We start from the raw sequence: 21,291 nt of genomic DNA on the forward strand, positions 1-21,291 counted from the left end.
CTCTCTCATTGATGTTTCCAACTCTCTCTCTCTCTCTCTTCCACTCTGTACAAAAATCAATAAAATATATTTTTAAAAAATACATACTTTTATTGATTTCAGAGAGGAAGGGAGAGGGAAAAGAGATAGAAACATCAATGATGAGAGAGAATCATTGACTGGCCACCACCTGCACACCCCCCACCAGGGATTGAGCCCACAATCTGGGCATGTGCCCTGACTGGGAATTGAACTGTGACCTTCTGGCTCAAATGTTGACGCTCAACCAATGAGCCACACGAACCAGGCAATAAAAAATATATATATATTTTTAAAGTGTCATTATGTAAGCCAAACATAATTAAATTGTTTCATGAATACTCCATTTAAAAAAAAGTTTAGCCTGTCATGAAATATATATAATAGTATATATGTGTGTGTGGGGAGATATATATATATATATATATATTTTTTTTTACATGTATATATATATTTACATATATAAACATTTTATAATATGGAAATGTAATAAATTAAAATAAAATTAGATCATATCCTACATTTTCTCTGTTCTGTGACCATTTCTTGGTATTTTACTTTTTTTCTTTTTTTTAAATATATTTTATTGATTTTTCACAGAGAGGAAGAGAGACAGATAGAGAGTTAGAAACATCGATGAGAGAGAATCATCGATCAGCTGCCTCCTGCACACCCTTCACTGGGGATGTGCCCACAACCAATGTGCATGCCCTTGCCCGGAATCAAACCCGGGACCCCTCAGTCTGCAGGCCAACGCTCTATCCACTGAGCCAAACTGGTCCCGGCATTTCTTCGTATTTTTCTTTTTTATGTCCTCAATTTTTTTGAAGAGTATTAATCAGGTATATTGTATATTAACCAATCTTTTAAGTTGGAATGAAAGAATTGCAAAATTAATTGCAATAGAACACTTTTATGTTGCATATATTAAAATTTGATCCAGAAGAAAGAAACTGCCACTATTTAAAGCTTAACTCAAAGGCTAGGCAACTAGAAATATGGTGAAAGTATCTTGTCCCAAATTTACTATGAAGTGTACTATCTGCTTAGACTTGTGACAGAATGCTTTTCATTTAAGCCCTTGACCGGAATCAAACCCAGGACCCTTCAGTCCTCAGGCCGACGCTCTATCCACTGAGCCAAACCAGCTAGGGCGCATATTATCTTCTTGAGATCTCAGAACACAAGAAGGGATTCCCCCCAAAGCAACTACCTATAAATTCTCATGTTTAACATGGATTGACAAGTGAGCAAAAGCTTTCCCATCATTGCTGCACCCATTCTACTTCCCTCATCAAGTCCTGAATTTGTCATGAAGGCTTCCCTACATTCATCACACTCATAGGGTTTCTCTTCATGGTGAAGCCTTTTCCACATACACAAAGGGCTTCTCTCCTGTATGTTTTCGCTGATGTCTGATTAGATTAAACTTCTCGGTGAAGCCCTTCCCACATTCACTACATATATAAGGTTTCTCTCCTGTATGGATCCGCTGATGTGCAATCAGCTTGCTTTTTGCCAGGAAGCCTTTGCCACACACACTGCACAAATAGGGTTTCTCTCCCGTGTGAATTCCCTGATGTACAATAAGACGGCTCTTCACGGCAAAGCCTTTCCCACACTCACTGCACATGAACGGCTTCTCCGAAGTGTGGCTCAGCTGATGGACGGTGAGATTAGTCTTCATGGTGAAGCCTTTTCCACACTCACTACAAACAAAGGGCTTCTCTCTTGCGTGTGTTCGCAGATGCCTGATGAGATGGCTGTGCACTTTGAAACCTTTCCCGCATTCCCTGCACACGTAAGGTCTCTCTCCCGTATGAGTTCGTTGGTGTAAAATGAGCTGCATCTTTCCCGGGAAGCCTTTCCCACAGTCACTGCACACATAGGGCTTCTCTCCTGTGTGCGTTCGCTGATGCACCGTCAGATAGCTCTTCCCAGTGAAGCCTTTCCCACACTGACTGCAACTGAACGGTTTCTCTAAGGTGTGAGTTTGCTGATGCACAGTGAGATGACTCTTGATGGTGAAGCCTTTTCCACATACGCTACACACATACTGCTTCTCCCCGGTATGTGTCCGCTCATGTTTGACGAGAAGGCTCTTCCTGGTGAAGCCCTTTCCGCACTCATCACATAGGTAGGGCTTCTCTCCTGTGTGAGTGCGCTGATGCGTGGTAAGACTGTTCATCAAGGTAAAGCCTTTCCCACATTCACTGCATACGAAGGGCTTCTCTCCGGTATGAATTCGACGATGGGCAATAAGACGACACTTCACAATGAAGCCTTTTCCGCACTCATTGCATATGTAAGGTTTCTCTCCTGTGTGAGTTTTCTCATGTTTGGTGAGATAAGACTTTGTGGAAAAGGACTTTCCACAGAGACGGCATCCATGGGGTTTTTCCCCTGTATGAGTCTGCAGGTGATAAAGGAGCTGCCACTTTTTTACGAACACTTTCCCACATTCGTGACAGGTATACGGTTTCTCCCCCAGGTGAGTTCTCTGGTGTAAACTGAGCTGCGATTTCTTGGGGAAGGTTTTGTCACATTCAGCACACTCGTATTGTTTCAGGCTGGTATGAATTTTCTGATATTTGGTGAGCTTGGATTTTCTGGCGAAGGCTTTCCCACACAGATGGCATGCATAAGGTTTCTCCCTAGTATGAACTCTCAGGTGACCAGTGAGCTGAGACATCTCCATGAAGGCATTCCCACAGTCAATGCACACGTGGGCTTTCTCTGTGTTGTGACTTCTCTGTTGCTTATTAACCGGTGAATCATTACTGATGCTTTTTGTACTGACAGATTTCATTTCAGTTTGTTCATTGTTAGCATGCAGGATGCATGTTCCATCACCATTCAACTCAACAGAGTTAGTTAGGCGACAGCTTCTGTTTTGTTTTTCAAAATGTAAATTAGATTTTACAGGTTTTTCACATATGTCAAACATACCATGATTTTGCTTTAATAGGAAATGACCTTCACTCTGATGAACAATATTTTCAAACATATTATATTCACAACATAGTCCCAGATTCTTCTGAAGGCTTTGACTTTGCAAGTGACAATTCAAAGGATCAGCAACTTTCTTGAATTCTAGGAAAGAAGAGAACAGTAAGTCATTCTGTAATCTCTCATAATCTGTGTTTGAAATAAAACTGTTCTTGCCTAGCTGGTGTGAATCAGTGGATGAGCATTGACCTATGAACCAGGAGGTCATGGTTTATTTCCGGTCAGGGCACATGCCCAGGTTGCAGGCTCCATCCTCAAGGTGGGGGGTACCCAGCAGGCAGCCGATCAATGATTCTCTCTCATCATTGATGTTTTTATCTATCTCGCCCTCTTCCTTCCTTTTGGAAATCAATAAAAATATGTATTTTTTAAAAGAAGAAATAAAACTGTTCTTACAAAATGCCCTCATGTGTAGTAACTATTATTTTTAAAACATATTTATTGATTTTAAAAAAAAACATTTTGTTTTAAATTATCCCCTGAGGATAATTTTTTATTGGTTTTAGAGAGAGAAGGAGAAAAAGAAACATTGATATGAGAAACATTTATAAGTTGCCTCTCATACATGCCCTGACCAGCAATAGAACCTGCAACCAAGGCATGTGCCCTGACCAGGAATCGAACACACAACATTTTGGCATAAGGATGACAGTCCAATCAAGTGAGCCACCTGGCCAGGACTGTTGACTTTTTTCTTTTACAGAGGAAGGAAGAGTGAGGGCGAGGACAAGAGTGAAAGTGAGAGAGAAGAGGGAGGGGCATTGATCGATTGCCTCCTGTACACACGCTGACCAGGGACTAAACCGCAATTTAGGTATATATCCTGACAGAGAATAGAACCAGTGACCCTCAGGTGTAAGGGACAACACTCCAATCAACTGAGCCACAGCGCCCATTGCTGAATTAACTATTTAGTGTCAGTTCCATAATTTGTACAATAAGATTTATATTTTGTCTTCGTCCACAGTTCTTGAGACTGAGCTTGTCAAACCCTTGTAATTTTTTTTATTTTTTTATTTTTATTTTATTTTATTTTTTTAAATATATTTTATTGATTTTTTACAGAGAGGAAGTGAGAGGGATAGAGAGTTAGAAACATCAATGAGAGAGAATCATCGATCAGCTGCCTCTTGCACACCTCCTACTGGGGATGTGCCCACAACCAAGGTACATGCCCTTGACCAGAATCGAACTTGGGACCTTTCAGTCCACAGGCTGACGCTCTATCCACTGAGCTAAACCGGTTTTGGCAAACCCTTGTAATTTTTTAAAATTTATTTTAATTTCATACCAAACACTAGCATTAAGTCTCATTTACTTATTTTTAAAAAAATATATTTTATTGACTTTTTTATAGAGAGTAAGGGAGAGAAATAGAGCTAGAAACATTGATGAGAGAGAAACATCTATCAGCTGCCTCCTGCACTCCCCCTCCCCCATTGGGATGTGCCCGCAACCAAGATACATGCCCTTGATCGAAACTGAACCTGGGACCCTTGAGTCCGCAGGCCAACGATCTATCCACTGAGCCAAACCTGTTTCCGTATTAAGTCTCACTTAATTCTACAAAACACTTAACTAGAACCTGGAACTCAAACCAAACCCTGGACTAAAATACAATCATTGTACAAACACTACTACTCAAAGAAACTAAAATATTTCTCCAAACCATAACCACGACTGAAAGCAAAATATAACATCAATTCTAATGTTCCCACAAATAATAACCCTAAACAAATTCTAACACATTAGGTGATTCTATGTCTGGGGCCAGGCTTAAAAGAAATTCTAACACTATCTCTAGCTTTAACATCAAATTATAAAATATAGCAACTCTAAAACTAAGTCAAATTTAACTTCAAACAAACCTATTTTCTACAATTAAACTGACCCTAAATCTAAACCTTAAACTCAAATATAACAGTAAATTTTTCATATTTTAAGAAGATACAACAAGTAACTTTGAACATAAATAGATCTTATTATGCCCTGGCTGGTTTGGCTCCTTGGTTAGAGCACTGGCCTGCAGACTGAAGGGTCCTAGGTTCAATTCCGGTCAAGGGCACATGCCTGGGTTGTGGGCTCCATCCCCAGTAAGGGGTGTGCATAAAGCAGCCAATCAATGATTCTCTCTAATCATTGATGTTTCTATCTCTTTATCTCTCTCCCTTCCGCTCTCTGAAATATATAAAGTTTTTTTTAAAGACCCTTATAATAACAGCTGACTTTATGCTAATTAAGTGGCTTAGGACTGATTCCTACATACATTCGAGATGGAGTTAGTGACCAGACACGTCAATTAATTAGAAGACCGGGGTTTTAGCACTGGAACCCAGTGACCTCTAGAAAAGGGAGGAACTAAAAATTTTAAAAATCTATTTTTTTAAAAATATATATTTTGCCGAAACCAGTTTGGCTCAGTGGATAGAGCATCGGACTGCGGACTGAAAAGTCCCAGGTTCAATTCCGGTCAAGGGCATGTACCTTGGTTGTGGGCACATCCCCAGTGGGGGGTGTGCAAGAGGCAGCTGATTGATGATTCTCTCTCATTGATGTTTCTGACTCTCTATCCCTCTCCCTTCCTCTCTGTGAAAAATCAATAAAATACATTTTTTTAAAATTATATATATATATATATATATATATATATAGCTAATTTTTCAATAAAATAAATAAAATATATTTTTTAAATTTTATATATATATAGTTGATTTTTCAATAAAATATATTTTAAAAATTATATATATATTGTTGATTTTTCACAGAGAGGAAGGGAGAGGGATAGAGAGTCATAAACATGGATGAGAGAGAAACATCAATCAGCTGCCTCCTGCACACCCCCCACTGGGGATGTGCCCACAACCAATGTACATGCCCTTGACCTGAATCGAACCTGAGACCCCTCAGTCCGCAGGGCAATGCTTTATCCACTGAGCCAAACTGGTTTTGGCGAGGGGTGGTTTTCTGAGTTTCCTCATTCACTGTCACAGCTCTGACAACTTCGCTGACTAGAATGTGACTCCCCGGCTGCCCACCTTGCTGGCTCTCACCCCCTCACCTGGAGACACTAGACAGCGGCGTCCATGTTGTACTGTCCACGGTTCTTCCCCTCGTTCCAGCTTAGAGAGTGCATCGGTATTGCTGGCTTGATACCCTGCTTGTGAACAATGACGGAGACTCAGACATATTATATTGGGCTGGCGTCTGTCAAGAAGGGAGAATGAGCCCTGACTGGTTTGGCTCAATGGATAGAGCATTGGCCTGCAGATTGAAAGGTCCTGGGTTCTGCCGAAACCGGTTTGGCTCAATGGATAGAGTGTGGGTTTGGGGACTGAAGGGTCCCGGGTTTGATTCCAATCAAGGGCATGTACCTTGGTTGCGGGCATATCCCCAGTAGGGAGTGTGCAAGAGGCAGCTGATCGATGACTCTCTCTCATTGATGTTTCTAACTCGGTATCTCTCTCCCTTCCTCTCTGTACAAAATCAATAAAATATATTTTTTAAAAAAAGAGAGAGAAAAAAAAAAGAAAGGTCCTGGGTTCAATTCCAGTCAAGGGCAAGTGCCTGGGTTTTGGGCTCAATCCCCAGTGGGGGGCTTGCAGGAGGCAGCCAATTGATGATTCTCATCATTGATGTTTCTGTCTCTCTCTCCCTCTCCCTTCCTCTCTTAAATCATCAAAATATATATATGTAGCGAAACTGGTTTGGCTCAGTGGTAGAGCGTCGGACTGCAGACTGAAGGGTCCTGAGTTCGATTCCGGTCAAGGGCATGTACATTGGTTGCGGACACATCCCCAGTAGAGGGTGTGCAGGAGGCAGCTGGTCGATGTTTCTCTCTCATCAACGTTTCTAACTCTCTCTCTCCCTTCCTCCTCTCTGTAAAATATCAATAAAATATATTTTAAAAATATATATATCTATATATATTTATATATGTACCTTGGTTGCGGGCACATCCCCAGTAGGAGGTGTGCAAGAGGCAGCTGATCGATGATTCTCTCTCATCGATGTTTCTAACTCTCTATCCCACTGACAGAGCACCATGGGACTGTTACACGGGAGCTGTCCTCACCCACGGACACCAGGTGGCGGTAGGTCTCCAGCATCACGTCCCTGTACAGGTCCTTCTGCTCGGGGCCCAGGAGCCGCCACTCTTCCCAGGTGAAGTCCACGGCCACATCATGAAATGTCAGGGGTCCCTCTGACAACTCCATGCTGTGTGATGGCGTGATGTCCTGCACATGGTCTGGGAGAAATGTTAGTTTTTCTGCTCATTTTCACTTTGCAGACTGCACCTATACAGTGAGTGGGGTTTTATTTTAATATACAGTTGAAGAATCACATGCCCAGAAAATACTATTAGTAATTGTACATCCATGCATTCTTCCAATTAGATGTTTCTATAATGTGAAAAAGTTAAACATGCTTGTTAACCTAGAAACACATTTCATATATTCAAATTAATATATTCAAAAGAGATAATATCTATATATATAAAAGCCTACGTGACCATTCAATCGGTCTACCGTTTGGTAGCTATGACGCATACTGACCACCAGGGGCAGACATTCAATGCACAGGAACAGAAACATGGAACAGACTGATGACTCTCAGAGGGAAGGGGGGAGAGGGTGAGTGGGAAGAGATTAACCAAAGATCTTATATGCATACTAGAGGCCCAGTGCACCAGTGGGGTCCTTAGGCCTGAAATCAGCAGTCTGACATCCCCCGAGAGGTCCCAGATTGTGGAAGGGCACAGGCCAAGCCAAGGGACCCCACCAGTGCACAAATCTGTGCACCAGGCCTCTAATATATAAATAAATAAGTAAATGAATAAATAAACACACACACACACACACACACACACACGTGTGTGTGCTTTTCAGATCAATGAAGTGATTTTATAGGCCTCTTCAAATTCATTACAGAAGAAAGTAAAGGAAAAAAACAAATTCAGTCACCTGAGCCCGGAGCACTTCCTTCTGTTCTCTGAATAGAGCTGGCAACAGGGAGGCTCTGTCTTGGTGAATCGGGGTCTGCTCTGTATTTCTGTACAGAAATCCGCCTGCAGTCAGGGGTGTCACCCATCCTGCAGCTTCCTCCTGCTTCACATGGTTCAATTGTTCCTGCTGCCTTGTAACAAATTTTTATTAGTTTATTTGAGCCAAAGCAAAGACAAGTGCCTGGAAGCAAAATAACAATGAATTAAGAAAATGCTTTGCAGTGTTTCCCAAACTTTTGACATATGTGTACCCCTTCTATAATTTTCGTAACGCTGAGTACCCCTCATACTCATGAGAACGTAGAATTAGGTGCAGCTAAGCACAGTGCAGTGCATATCCCCACCAAACTCCGGTGCAATGCGTACCCCCACCAAACTCTTCCCGTACCCCTGGGGGTACGCGTACCACACTTTGGGAAACACTGCTTTAGAGGATGGCAGTTTTAAACCTAACTTATACATTAGAATCAAGGAAACACAAGAAGGTTACATGAAATCCATTGGTGACACATTAGGGAAAAAGCAAAGCAGAGAAATCTCCGGGATTGGATTAAAAGTAAAATGAATAGACACCTACTTCTGCAAAGGTGGAAATAGGATAATTAAACTTAGCAATTAACATGACAGCAATAACCCTGAAGAACTCTGTGGCCTCTTGCTCTGATGGGAGAGTGTGCCCTGAGGAATCTTGGGGAGGAGGGAGGGGAAGGAAATTACCCCAACATTTCAAAGTCATGTCATCCCAGATGTAAGAAAACAATTGACAGGCTTAAGTTAAAGAATGAATTTTAAAAATATATATATATTATTGATTTTTTTCAGAGAGTAAGGGAGAGAGAGAGTTAGAAACATCAATCAGCCGCTTCCTGCACACCTCCCACTGGGGATGTGCCTGCAACCCAGGTACATGCCCTTGACCGGAATTGAATCCGGGACTCCCCAATCCACAGGCCAACGTTCTATCCACTGAGCCAAACCAGCCAAGGCGACAAATTTTTTCTTAAAAGAGACAAAGGGACTTGGTCCCTTTTGCAGACCTGAATGTTTGTGTCCCAGCTCAATCCTGCCTTTGCAGCGCGAAAGGGGCCACAGAGGATGCATGACACCCGGGCGTTGCTAGTGTAGCCCCTGGGTCTTAGTTCGTCAACGGAGAAACTGAAGGTTAAAAAAACAGAAGGACTTACGGAGACCGGTTTGGCTCAGCGGATAGAGCATGTCTGCAGACTGAAAGGTCCCGGGTTCATTCCGGTCAAGGGCATATACCTTGGTTGCAGGTACATCCCCGGTAGGAGGTGTGCAGGATGCAGCTGATGGATGTTTCTCTCTCTATCCCTCTCACTTCCTCTCTGTAAAAAGTCAATAAATAAAAAGTCAATAAAATATATATTTTTAAAAATAAATAAAATAAAAATCAGAAGGACTCGGGGCCCTCACGCCTGGGGTCCCCCCAACAGCAGCCAAGGTCGTAACCTGAAACGCCAGGCATCCTGCTCATCCTCTCAAGCCTCCTGGGACCGCGGGCTGCGATCACACCTCCTTCTTTATCAGACACGCAGGCCAGACGCTCCCGGGCGTGGACACCGCGCCGGCCCGACCTCCCTGACCCGCGTATGAACCCCCCAACCTGACCCTGACCCCAAGATCCTCCTAAAGGTGGCCCCCCGCACGTCTCACAGGCGGGGTGCCCTGCAGTACCCCCCACCCTGACAGCCAGGGCCAGGGCGTAACCGACACAGACCCTTCCCCTGGGTACCGACCCCCAGGGCACCCGACCCCACACAGAGGCCTCTGCTTCCCCTCAAACCCCTGCAGCCCCGTTCCTCCCGGCCGCCCCTCCGCCCCTCCGCCCCGCGGTGACTCCACGCCCCGCACAACGCCACGCCCACACGTCACCCAGAGAAACAAAACTTTTGCTGTGCCCAAAAAACACACAACAACAACAACAACAACAACAAAAACTTTGGGGGAAGGACAAAACCACACACTGACCTGGATGTGCGCCCAGACCGACGAGGAGAGCGAAAACGTGGTATTTCCGCGAACGGCTTTAACTTTTGCCCCGGCCCCGCCCCCGCTACGGTGGCCCAGGAGGGCCGCAGGCGCTGGAGGAGGCGTGGGGCAGCACGATGGCTGCGCCCACAGCGCGGCGCGGCCATGGGGGCGGCCATGTTTGGCGCCTGGTTGCCGTACAGAAGGCAGAGCCGCCGGAAGGCGCTTCCTAGCCAGCATTGGCGACGAGGTGAGAGAAGCTGCTGAGAGCATCTCGTTTTCCAGCGCTTCGCGGCTAGGGGGAAAATAAATAAATAAATAAATAAATAAATAAATAAATAAATAAATAAATAAATAAATAAATAAATAAGTAAGTAAGTAAGTTAGGGTTTCACAGCTTCGCGGTGCAAACACCGTGCAACCTAAATTGCTTTCAGAAAAAGTACCAGAGCCGCGGAGTATATTCTCCACTTTACACGGAAGTATATATACACAACAAACTACGTTCCCAAAGGAGCAACTAGGAGGGCAGGTGTCAGTATGCAGCGGAGGAGGCATTGCTAATAAAAGAATTTTTAAAAAATGTATACTTTATTGCAACGAAGCCGGTTTGGCTCAGTGGTAGAGCGTCGGTCTGCGGACTGAAGGGTCCCGGGTTCGATTCCGGTCAGGGGCATGTACGTTGGTTGCGGGCACATCCCCGTCGGGGGGTGTGCAGGAGGCAGCTGGTCAATGTTTCTCTCTCATCGACGTTTCTAGCTCTCTATCTCTCTCCCTTCCTCTCTGTAAAAAGTCAATAAAGTATATTTAAAAAAATGTATACTTTATTGATTTTTAAAGTATATATGTTATTGATTTTTTACAGAGGAGGGGACAGATAGAAACATCGATCTGCTGCCTCCTGCACACACACCCCCTACCCCCCTGGTCTCCCCACCCCCCCACCCCTGCCCATTGGGGATGTGCCTGCAACCAAGGTACATGCCATCTTGACAGGAATCCAACCCCCTTCTGCCCAGGCTGATGCTCTATCCACTCAGCCAAACCGGTTAGGAATAGAAAAAGACAATTTAATATATTTGGTAAATGGACACACACCCACGTACACCTCTGGCTGGAAAATAGTTGGCTTGAGGCATGTTTTTTGTTTGTCTTTTAAGAACACAATTTTTTTTTATATTTTATTGATTTTTGTACAGAGAATGAGAGTTAGAAACATTGAGAGAGAATCATCTATCAGCTGCCTCTTGCACCCCCCCCCACTGAGGATGTGCCCGCAACCAAGGCACATGCCCTTGACCGGAATCAAACCTGGTACCTTTCAGTCCACAGGCCGACACTCTATCCACTGAGCCAAACCGGTTTCGGCAAGAACACACATTTTTCACAAGTGAACACAGTGTCAGGCTGGCCATCACCAAGAGGAGAGCATTCTGGGAGGAACCTAAGTTGTCAATGGGGGTTGGGGACTTTGAAAAAGGCCACTACAGGGAGGGCAGTAAAAGTCTGGAATCAATGACGGGCTCATCCTGAATCCATCCCATTAGGAAGTGTACTGTTTGGGTAATGATGGGGCTGGAACCCAGGATGTAGGGTTTCAAAGAATGTCAGGCTGAGGTGTGCATGAGGCCCCTGTTAAAACCCACAGACCTGGATCCCCAGATCAAAACTGGAGTTCCTGGGTTAGGAGGTGTGGGATGTGACCTGAGAGATTTGCATTCATTTAAGTGTCTGAGGCAGGAAGCCTGTCAGTCATCAGAAACAGCCCGTGCTGGAAACACCTCGGGGTCATTTTGTGAGTTATATACCGTATTTTTCGGACCATAAGACGCACCGGACCATAAGACGCACCAGTTTTTAGAGAAGGGAAATGAAGAAAAAAAGATTCTGAAACAAATAGTGTCCTAAAATATTTTATGTGCATTAAAACCCAACATCACAGTCATAAACACATGTAATCAACCCTGTAAAGTAAACAGCAGCATTTATTAATAGAACCATTTTAGAGCCGGGCAAGCACACAGAGACCACACAGAGCCGGGCAAGTAAAAAACCTTTTTTTTTAAAGTATATGTGTAGGCTATATTTGGACCATAAGATGCAGGGACTTTTTCCCCCCACTTCTGGGGGGAAAAAAGTGCGTCTTATGGTCTGAAAAATACGGTACATGCCTAATCACTATGTTGTGCATCTGAGACTAGTATGCTGTATGTAATGGTAATGAACAAAGTTTTTAAAAATTAAATATTAAAAAGAGAAAAGAGCCGAAACCGGTTTGGCTCAGTGGATAGAGCATCAGCCTGGGGACTGAAGGGTCCTGGGTTCAATTCCGGTCAAGGGCATGTACCTTGGTTTCCGGCACATCCCCAGTGGGGGGTGTACAAGAGGCAGCTGATCGATGATTCTCTTTCTCATTGATGTTTCTAATTCTCTATCCCTCTCTTCCTCTCTGTAAAAAATCAATAAGGTATATATTTTTTAAAAGTTTCAAAATTAAAAAAATAAATAAAATAAAAATTAAATATTAAAAAGGGAAAAGAAACAGCCCTGGCATGTTAAAATATATATATATATATAATTTTTTTTAATATATTTTATTGATTTTTACAGAGAGGAAGAGAAAGAGATAAAGCTGGAAACGTCGACCAGCTGCCTCTTGCACTGGGGATGTGCCCACAACCAACGTACATGCCCCTGACCGGAATTGAACCTGGGACCTTTCAGTCAGCAAACCGACACTCTATCCATTGAGCCAAATTGGTTTCAGCAACACTAAAGATTTTTAAAAATTAAAATAAGTTGTCCTTTACGGATAGATGTAAGATGTCAGGTGAGATGATGTTTCTGACAATCTAAACATAATGTTACTGGAAAGAGGGATTGGCCCTTGGCTGGTCTGCCTAGGGCAGTGGTTGGCAAACTGAGGCTCCCGAGCCACATGCGGCTCTTTGGCCCGTTGAGTTTGTTCCCACCCAAAAACCCATGGTGCAGACACAGGAGACTGGAAAGCAGGCCATGGGTCCAGAACATGACTGGGGCTGCAGGGAAAACATGGTGAGAGCCATTGTCTCAATCAGCCAGTAGAGATATAGAGGACAGAATCCCCTGAGCAGTGTGTCCCTGCATGGAAGAGAGGTGAGCCCTCACCAGTGAGACCAGGATCCTGTAGGTCTTCAGCATCACTTCCATAAATTTGGTCCCAGAATTCACGTCCAGTTGCCCTCTCCCCTAAAGAGTGAACGTCAATGCCACATACAAAGAGCACTTGCAAAGTCTGAGGCATGAAATTCATCAGTGGATGGGATCACAATCCGACACCCCAAATGTGGATGAAGGTGCAGAGACCCAACCCAAATGACTGATGTCTCCTGAGGGTCAAACTCTGTGCTGGGATCAAAGGGGAGGCAGACAAACAGCAGCTCACTCTGGAAGGTTCCCCTGGAGAAACCACTGCAGCTGAGAAATGATGGCGTCCCGCCGAAACCGGTTTGGCTCAGTGGTAGAGCGTCGGTCTGCGGACTGAAAGGTCCCGGGTTCGATTCCGGTCAAGGGCATGTACCTTGGTTGCGGCACATCCCCGGTAGGGGGTGTGCAAGAGGCAGCTGGTCGATGTTTCTCTCTCATCGACATTTCTAGCTCTCTATCCCTCTCTCCTCCTCTCTGTAAAAAATCAATAAAATATATTTAAAAAAAAAGAAATGATGGCGTCCCCCTGAACACGGGGAGGCCCAGGGTAAGGGCTCTGAGATGTAAAGGGAACGGGAGGAAACGCATAACTGCAACCATGGAAACAGGAGCTGCAGCTGAGCCACCCTGGTCCTCATCCTGTGCCTGCTCCAGGGAGGGCTGCTCATCAGCGGTAGAGACTGTGTCTGACGCTGGAGAAAATAATGGTTAAAATTCAGCCCCTTGAAGCTGGCACTTGTCTGTGGTGCCAACTTGGGAAGCTGACTTCATTTCTCTAATACTGAATTTTTTTCAGCAAAATTAGTTTCCACTTCTCAGGTTCTTGTGAGAATGAAGAGAAAGTGCTCAAAAAGCTCATGTTGGAATCCTGGCAAAACAAAACACACACACACACATACAAGCACTCCATGTTAATTTTATTGATCTTCAAAGGCCAAAGCAAGCTCCATCAGCAGCTTCATGTCACATTCAGCCAACTGAGACTCAGGAGCACTAGGAGTCACCTGGGGATTCCCAGGTTTGGACCCCGCACTGAGACCTCAGCGCCCACAGCCCCTGCTTCCTTGCAGGTGGGACATCAGGTTCTTAAAAGCCACTTTTCTTCCTATTACAAAGGCGCTTGTGGGCCTTGTGGGATTGAGGGGGTGCCTGGCCTGGGAATGTCTGTGCAGGTGGAGGTAGGAGTTGCTCAAGTCAGCACAGGCAGCAGCTGCTTTACTGCAACAAGAAATCTTAGCCCTGCTGAAACCGGTTTGGCTCAGTGGATAGAGTGTGGACTCAAAGGTCCCGGGTTCAATTCCAGTCTAGGGCATGTGCCTTGGTTGCACACATATCCCCAGTAGGAGGCAGCTGATCGATGTTTCTCTCATCTATGTTTCTAACTCTCTATCCCTCTCCTTTCCTCTCTGTGAAAAATCAATAAAAAATATATATATACTTAAAAAAAAAAAAAGAAAGTAAGAAAGAAAAATCATAGCTCTTTACCTCTAAGAGCTCAGGGGTGGAAACACATCTTACACTGGTTTTACACAGGAGAAACCAGAAACCCAGACCAGAGAGAGGCGTCATTTCTCTGGAAATCCAGGGATATTTGAGAATCTGAAGCGAAACCCAGGATGCCTGACCCCTGGTCATGGGGAGTCTGATCTCTGCCCTCCTATTTCCCTCTGCACTGGCTTTGGGACTCCAAAGCATCTGACCTCCTTAGACACAGGTTCCAACCCAAGAACTCCCACGGGTGGAAACTAGGAAAATGGGAAAACACGACAAAGCAAGGGCTTGTGACGTTATTTATCGGATGACTGGTCTTCTGAAAGTGATGGAGAATGTCGGTAGTGTGGGTGAAAAGTGGTGTTCATTGCGTCGTGTATAGCATTAAAAAATTAAAAAAGATATTAATCCAATACAAAAAACATTTATTTTATAAAGCAAAAGGCACAAAATGAAATTCCAAAATCCATCTTTGTTGTCCCACTTACCTTTTGTTAAAAAAAATTGCCAAAACTCATACCAGATTAGGCAGAACAATTAACCAGACATTTTACTACGCATACAGGGGTAGCAAATGCACATCTAAAAAAAAAGGCTGCTCTTGCCAAAACCGGTTTGGCTCAGTGGATAGAACCTCAGCCTGTGGACTGAAGGGTCCCGGGTTTGATTCCGGTCAAGGGCATGTACCTTGGTTGTGGGCACATCCCCAGTAGGGGTTGTGCAAGAGGCAGCTGGTCAATGATTCTCTCTCATCGATGTTTCTAACTCTCTATCCCTCTCTCTTTCTCTCTGTAAAAAATCAATAAAATATATATTTTTTTAAAAAGGGCTGCTCCTAGTTTCCAACAAATCAGAGAACAGTTAGCTTCCCTGTGCCAATGAGGATGGTGACTGATGCCATCTGTGGACACCTTCTGGGTGGAATAGGTGACATTGCTTCAGCAACAGACACATTCAGGAACATAGATCTGGCAGGACATCTGGGTAAATTACAAAGTGCAACATACACATAGATGCTTTTCACATAAGTAAAATTTATAGGGAATCTCCCTACTTTTGACATTTGAATGTATGACACTTAAGTCAGAGAAATAGAATTTCCTATAGTATTGTTAAGACTGATCTTAGCCCCTAACCAGTTTGGCTCAGTGGATAGAGCGTCAGCCTGTGGACTGGAAAGGTCCCAGGTTCGATTCCGGTCAAGGGCATGTATCTTGGTTGTGGGCACATCCCCAGTAGATGGTGTGCAGGAGGCAGCTGATCAATGTTTCTAACTCTCTATCTCTCACACTTCCTCTCTGTAAACAATCATAACATAAATATATTTTTAAAAACTGTACATTGCCTATATATATACAACCTTCCTCCCATGTGAAGTCTTATGTGCAGAAGAAGGTTAGAATTTTGGGTACAAAATTTGCCACATTATATGTGATACCTTAAACAATAAAGAAATTTAAAAAATTAAAATAAGATAAAATAAAATAAAAACTTGCCATGTTAACTACACTCCTAAGTCCTTTCTCTAGTGTGAACTCTCTGGTGACAACGAAGGCTTAGGATACTGGTAAAAGTTTTTCCACATTCAATGCACGCATGAGGGCCTTGTCGAGTGTGAATTCTCTGATGATAATGAAGGGTTTGGTTCTTGGTAAAAGATTTCCCACATTCACTGCACTCATAAGGCCTTTCTCCAGTGTGAAATCTCTGGTGATAACGGAGGCCACTGCTACTGATAAAAGATTTCCCACATTCACGGCACACGTAAGGCCTTTCGCTGGTGTGAACTCTCTGGTGACTCCGAAGGGAATAGAGCATGGAAAAAGATTCCCCACAGTCACCGCACTCGTAAGGCTTTTCCCCGGTGTGAAATCTCCGATGATTACGAAGGCTATAAATGGTGGTAAAGGATTTGCCACATTCGCTGCACTCGTAAGGTCTTTCTCCGGTGTGGACACTGTGATGGCGACGAAGATAGTGGATCATGGTAAAAGTTTTCCCACATTCGCTGCACTCGTAAGGCCTTTCTCCTGTGTGAACTATCTGGTGGCGGCGAAGGCATCTAATCATGGTAAAAGTTTTCCCACACTCGTTGCACTGATGGGGCCTTTCCCCTGTGTGAAATCTCTGATGATAACGGAGGCTACTGCTACAGGTAAAAGACTTCCCACATTCACTGCACTCGTAGGGCCTTTCTCCTCTGTGAAGTTTCTGATGATAACTAAGGCCGGCGCTGCCCGTGAAAGACTTCCCACATTCATTGCACTTAAAGGGCTTTTCTCCAGTGTGAAATCTCTGATGATGACGAAAGCCAGTGCTAGTGGCAAAACACTTCTCACATTCAGGGCACTTGTAAGGCTTTTCGCCAGTGTGAACTCTCAGATGAATACGGAGGGAATCGACCCTGCTAAAAGATTTCTCACATTCAGGGCACTTATAGGGCCTTTCTCCAGTGTGAACTCTCTGGTGATAAAGGAGACCAGTGCTACCGGTATAACATTTCCCACATTCGCTGCACTCAAAGGGCTTTTCTCCAGTGTGAAGTCTCTGGTGATAAAAGAAACTAGAAAACCTGGTAAAACACTTTCCACATTCACGGCACTCTAAACGCTGTCTTCTGTTGCCTTGAACAAATGTGTGTTGGCGGCCAATCGCTCTCTTATATTCTTTCCTGGTGTGATCATTTTTTCTTCTTTGAAAAGTCAGGGCAGACGTCAATATTTCATCTGACGTTTCCCCAGTCTGAGTAGCCTTTTGGTGGAGATGTCCTGACCCCACAAGGATGCCCGGCCCAACCTCCCCGCAGGTAACATGCTTCTGCGACACATTGAAATCACAGCCCTCTGCAAGCGAGATCCTGTCCACGCTGCTAATGGAATGCTTCTCTCTCATATGTCGCTCCTGGTCCTGGTGGGATTTTGTGCTGACACAAAATTGTTTTGCGCACGCCCCACACGTCAACGGTATCCGGCTGCATTGTGTTCCCTGTAGGTCAATAATGTGGAAGATTTTTCTCAAGGTGGGCCCACAACCCTCACAGGGGTGGCTCTTCTGGGAAGACAAAGCTACTTTGGGATTCCTTGCCTGTGACACTCTTACAGAAACGTTCTGCTCAGTCGGAGCCTCCACATTCTCTGCTCCACAGCAGCAACCTGAACAAAAGGAAATGCTGGTGAGGTACATGTGGACCTGAGGGGGAAGGAATAACCTCATCACAAATTTTTAGCTGTCACAACTAGGCATGTTTTTCAAGATAAGTGAGTTAGACTCCGAGGGAAAGGCTGTTAAACATTACTTGACCCCAAAGGTCACCCAATGGTGGAGACCTCACCAAGGGAGGGACGTGAGCATAGGATAGGACACTAAGAGAAGAGGCAAGGCGCACTAGAAGAGAGGCAGGGTCCACTAGTTGTTTCTTCTTTTTTTTATAATATATATATATATATATATATATATATATAGAGAGAGAGAGAGAGAGAGAGAGAGAGAGAGAGAGACAACATCAATGATGGGAGAAAATCATCAATCAGCTGCATTCTCCCCCCACCCACCCCCTGCTACCCTGCAACTCTGGCATGTGCCCTGACCAGGAAGAAATTGTGACCTCCTGGTTCATAGGTCAATGCTCAACAATTAAGCTACACTGGCTGGGCCACTAGCTGATCTTTTTTTTTTTTTTTAATTATTATTATTGATTTTTCACAGAGAGGAAGGGAGAGGGATAGAAAGCTAGAAACGTTCCATTAGAGTTAAAATTGAGAACTAGCAAAAACACTGAAGTGAATAATGTGTGCCTTAAATGACCAATATGAAAAGATGTGAACTGTGATATAAAAAAAACACACCATAGTATGCCTCACTTCCTTTCTCTAAAACTAACAAGTAGCCGAGACCAGTTTGGCTCAATGGATAGAGCCTTGGCTTGGGGACTGAAGGGTCCTGGGTTCGATACCGGTCAAGGGCATGTACCTTGGTTGCGGGCACATCCCCAGTAGGGGGTGTGCAAGAGGCAGCTGATCGATAACACTCTCTCATCGATGTTTCTAACTATCTCTCTTCCTTCCTCTCTGTACAAAATCAATAGACAGAACAGACAAGACCAAAATAATCTCAGACACATACATTCAAGTATCCTTTCACAAAAACCACAAGACACACAAGAAAGAAAAGATGGTTTTTTCACTGAATGGCGCTGGTAAAAATGCTTATTCATGGGTAAAACAATAAAACTGGACACCACTGACCAAAAAAACACAAACTGAATGAAATAATTAAATGACAATCCCAAAACTTAATACTACTGTAAGACAAGCTAGAGAAAAAGCTTTGGACATTAGATTTGGACATGATTTTCTGGATATGACACTAACCACAGGCAAAAAAGAAAAACTAAGGTCTGGACAACAACAAATGAAAAAACGTCTTCAGCCGAAACCGGTTTGGCTCAGTGGTAGAGCGTCGGTCTGTGGACTGAAAGGTCCCGGGTTCGATTCTGGTCAAGGGCATGTACCTTGGTTGCGGGCACATCCTCAGTAGGTGGTGTGCAAGAGGCAGCTGGTCGATGTTTCTCTCTCATCGACGTTTCTAGCTCTCTATCTTTCTCCTTTCCTCTCTGTAAAAAATCAATAAAAATATATTTTTAAAAAAATTTAAAAAAAGAAAAAACATCTTCACATCACAAAAGCAATTAACAAAATGAAATTAAAAGGCAATCTAGCCGAGACCGGTTTGGCTCAGTGGATAGGGTGTCGGCCTGCGGACTGAAAGGTCCCAGGTTCAATTCGGTCAAGGGCATGTACCTTGGTTGTGGGCACATCCCCAGTAGGGGGTGTGCAAGAGGCAGCTGGTAGATGAATCTCTCTCATCGATGTTTCTAACTATCTCTCTCCCTTCCTCTCTGTAAAAAAATCAATAAAATATATTTAAAAAAAAAAAAAAGGCAATCTACAGGATGGAAGAAAATACTTGCAAGTCATATGAGCGTACTGCTTGGAGATATTGTGGATTCAGTTGAGAGAACTACAGTAAAGCGATTATCCAAATACAGAGTCACAGAAATATTTGGAGCTCCTATCTATACTAATAAAAGTGCAATATGCTAACTAGACCAGGTCAATTAGACATCTTCTGGATGTCCAACTTCCTCTGGACAAAGCCACGGTGGCCAGGGATGAGGCAGAGGTGGTTAGGGGGTGATTAGGCTGAAAGGGGAGCAGTTAGGGTGTTGATGAGGCTGGTGGGGGGAGGGAAGGGCAGTTAAGGAGTGACCAGGACCAGGGGAGCAGTTAGGGGGCAATCGAGCTGGCAAGCAGAGACAGTTAGGGGCAATAAGGCAGGCAGGTAGAGTGGTTAGGGGCAATCAATCAGGCCGGCAGGATAACAGTTAGGGGGTGGCCAGGGTGTCAGATGCAGGGGGGCAGTTAGGAGGTGGCCAGGTAGGCAAACTGAAGAACTTAGGGGCGATTAGGCAGGTAGGTAGAGTAGTTAGGGCAATCAGGCAGGCTGGCAGGGGAGCAGTTAGGGGGTGACCAGGCAGCAGAGGAAGGGGGACAGAAGGGGGCGACCAGGTCAGCAGGGGGGACAGTTAGGGACAACAACACTGGCAGGGGACCATTTAGGGGGAGATCAGGCAGGCAAGCAGAGGGAGTTAGGGATGATCAGGCAGGCTGGCAAGGAACCAATTACGGGGGGAGGGGTCAGGCCGGCAAGCAGACGCACTTAGTGGCAATCAAGCAGGCAGGTAGAGTGGTTAAGGGAGATCAGGCAGGCTGGCAGGGGTTTAGTCAGGAGGTGTCCAGGTCGGCAGGGGGGCCAGCGAGAGGGTAACCAGGCCAGCAGGAGGGCAGTCATGGGAGTGACCATGATGGCAGGGAGGCAATCAGGGGACAACCAGGCCAGCAGGAGGCAGTTAGGGGCAATCAAGCAGGCAAGTAGAGTAGTTAAAGGTCATGAGGCAGGCTGGCAGGGGAGCAGTTAGGGTGCAATCAGGCCAGCATGGGGCAGTTAGAGGTTGACTAGGTTGACATGGGGCAATTAAGGGGCAGCCAGGCTGGCAGAGTGGCAGTTATGGGAAGACCAGGCTGGTAAGGGGACTGTTAAGGTGCAACCAGGCTGGCAGGGGGGTAGTTAGGGGGAGACCAGACCGACAGGGGGTGGTGGTTAGGGGATGAGCAGGCTGGCAGGGGACCAGTTAGGGGTTGATCAGGCCAGCAAGCAGATGCAGTTAAGGGCAATCAGTCAGGCATGTAGAGTGGTTAGGGCCAATCAGGCAGGTCAATAGGAGGGCAGTAAGGCAATGAGGCTGTTAGGGGGTAATCCGACCGCAGAGAACTAAAGTGACCACAAAGGATAGTTTAAAATTGAACTTTCTAACAAAAAACAGTCATTAACAGGTAGATATGTCCTCAGCTAGAATATTCATGGACAAAAGTCAATCTTTACCTTAACGGAGCCTGTCTATTGTCTTTTGCATCTATGATAACTTGCCTTTTTTGGGATATCTCAGTGAACAACAAATGCATCATAGCAGAGACTATAAATACTCACACTTCTATATTCATCATATTAATATTATTAGCTATCCTGTACCAGCTATG

The 21,291-nt window shown here is 44.6% G+C and overlaps 1 protein-coding gene and 1 pseudogene across 2 annotated transcripts in view; both read right to left on the reverse strand.

Moving 5' to 3' along the window:
• LOC118710279 (zinc finger protein 883) overlaps nt 1-21,291 on the reverse strand; it is a 39,835-nt gene that overhangs the window by 15,715 nt on the left and 2,829 nt on the right. Inside the window, exons 3-5 of one of the 2 annotated variants that reach the window (XR_006740572.1) lie at nt 16,199-17,847; nt 16,026-16,123; nt 15,641-15,822 (exon numbers count right to left, since the gene is read on the reverse strand). The exons of the other annotated variant lie outside the window; for it this stretch is intronic. The gene's annotated coding sequence lies outside the window, so the exon portion shown is untranslated. Of the gene's footprint in view, nt 1-15,640; nt 15,823-16,025; nt 16,124-16,198; nt 17,848-21,291 lie in introns of those variants that run through there. 2 annotated transcript variants of the gene reach the window in all.
• On the reverse strand, nt 768-10,280 carry LOC118710217 (annotated as a pseudogene).

Source organism: Pipistrellus kuhlii, unplaced genomic scaffold, assembly GCF_014108245.1.
Source record: "Pipistrellus kuhlii isolate mPipKuh1 unplaced genomic scaffold, mPipKuh1.p scaffold_m20_p_71, whole genome shotgun sequence".
NCBI classification, from domain to species: domain Eukaryota; kingdom Metazoa; phylum Chordata; class Mammalia; order Chiroptera; family Vespertilionidae; genus Pipistrellus; species Pipistrellus kuhlii.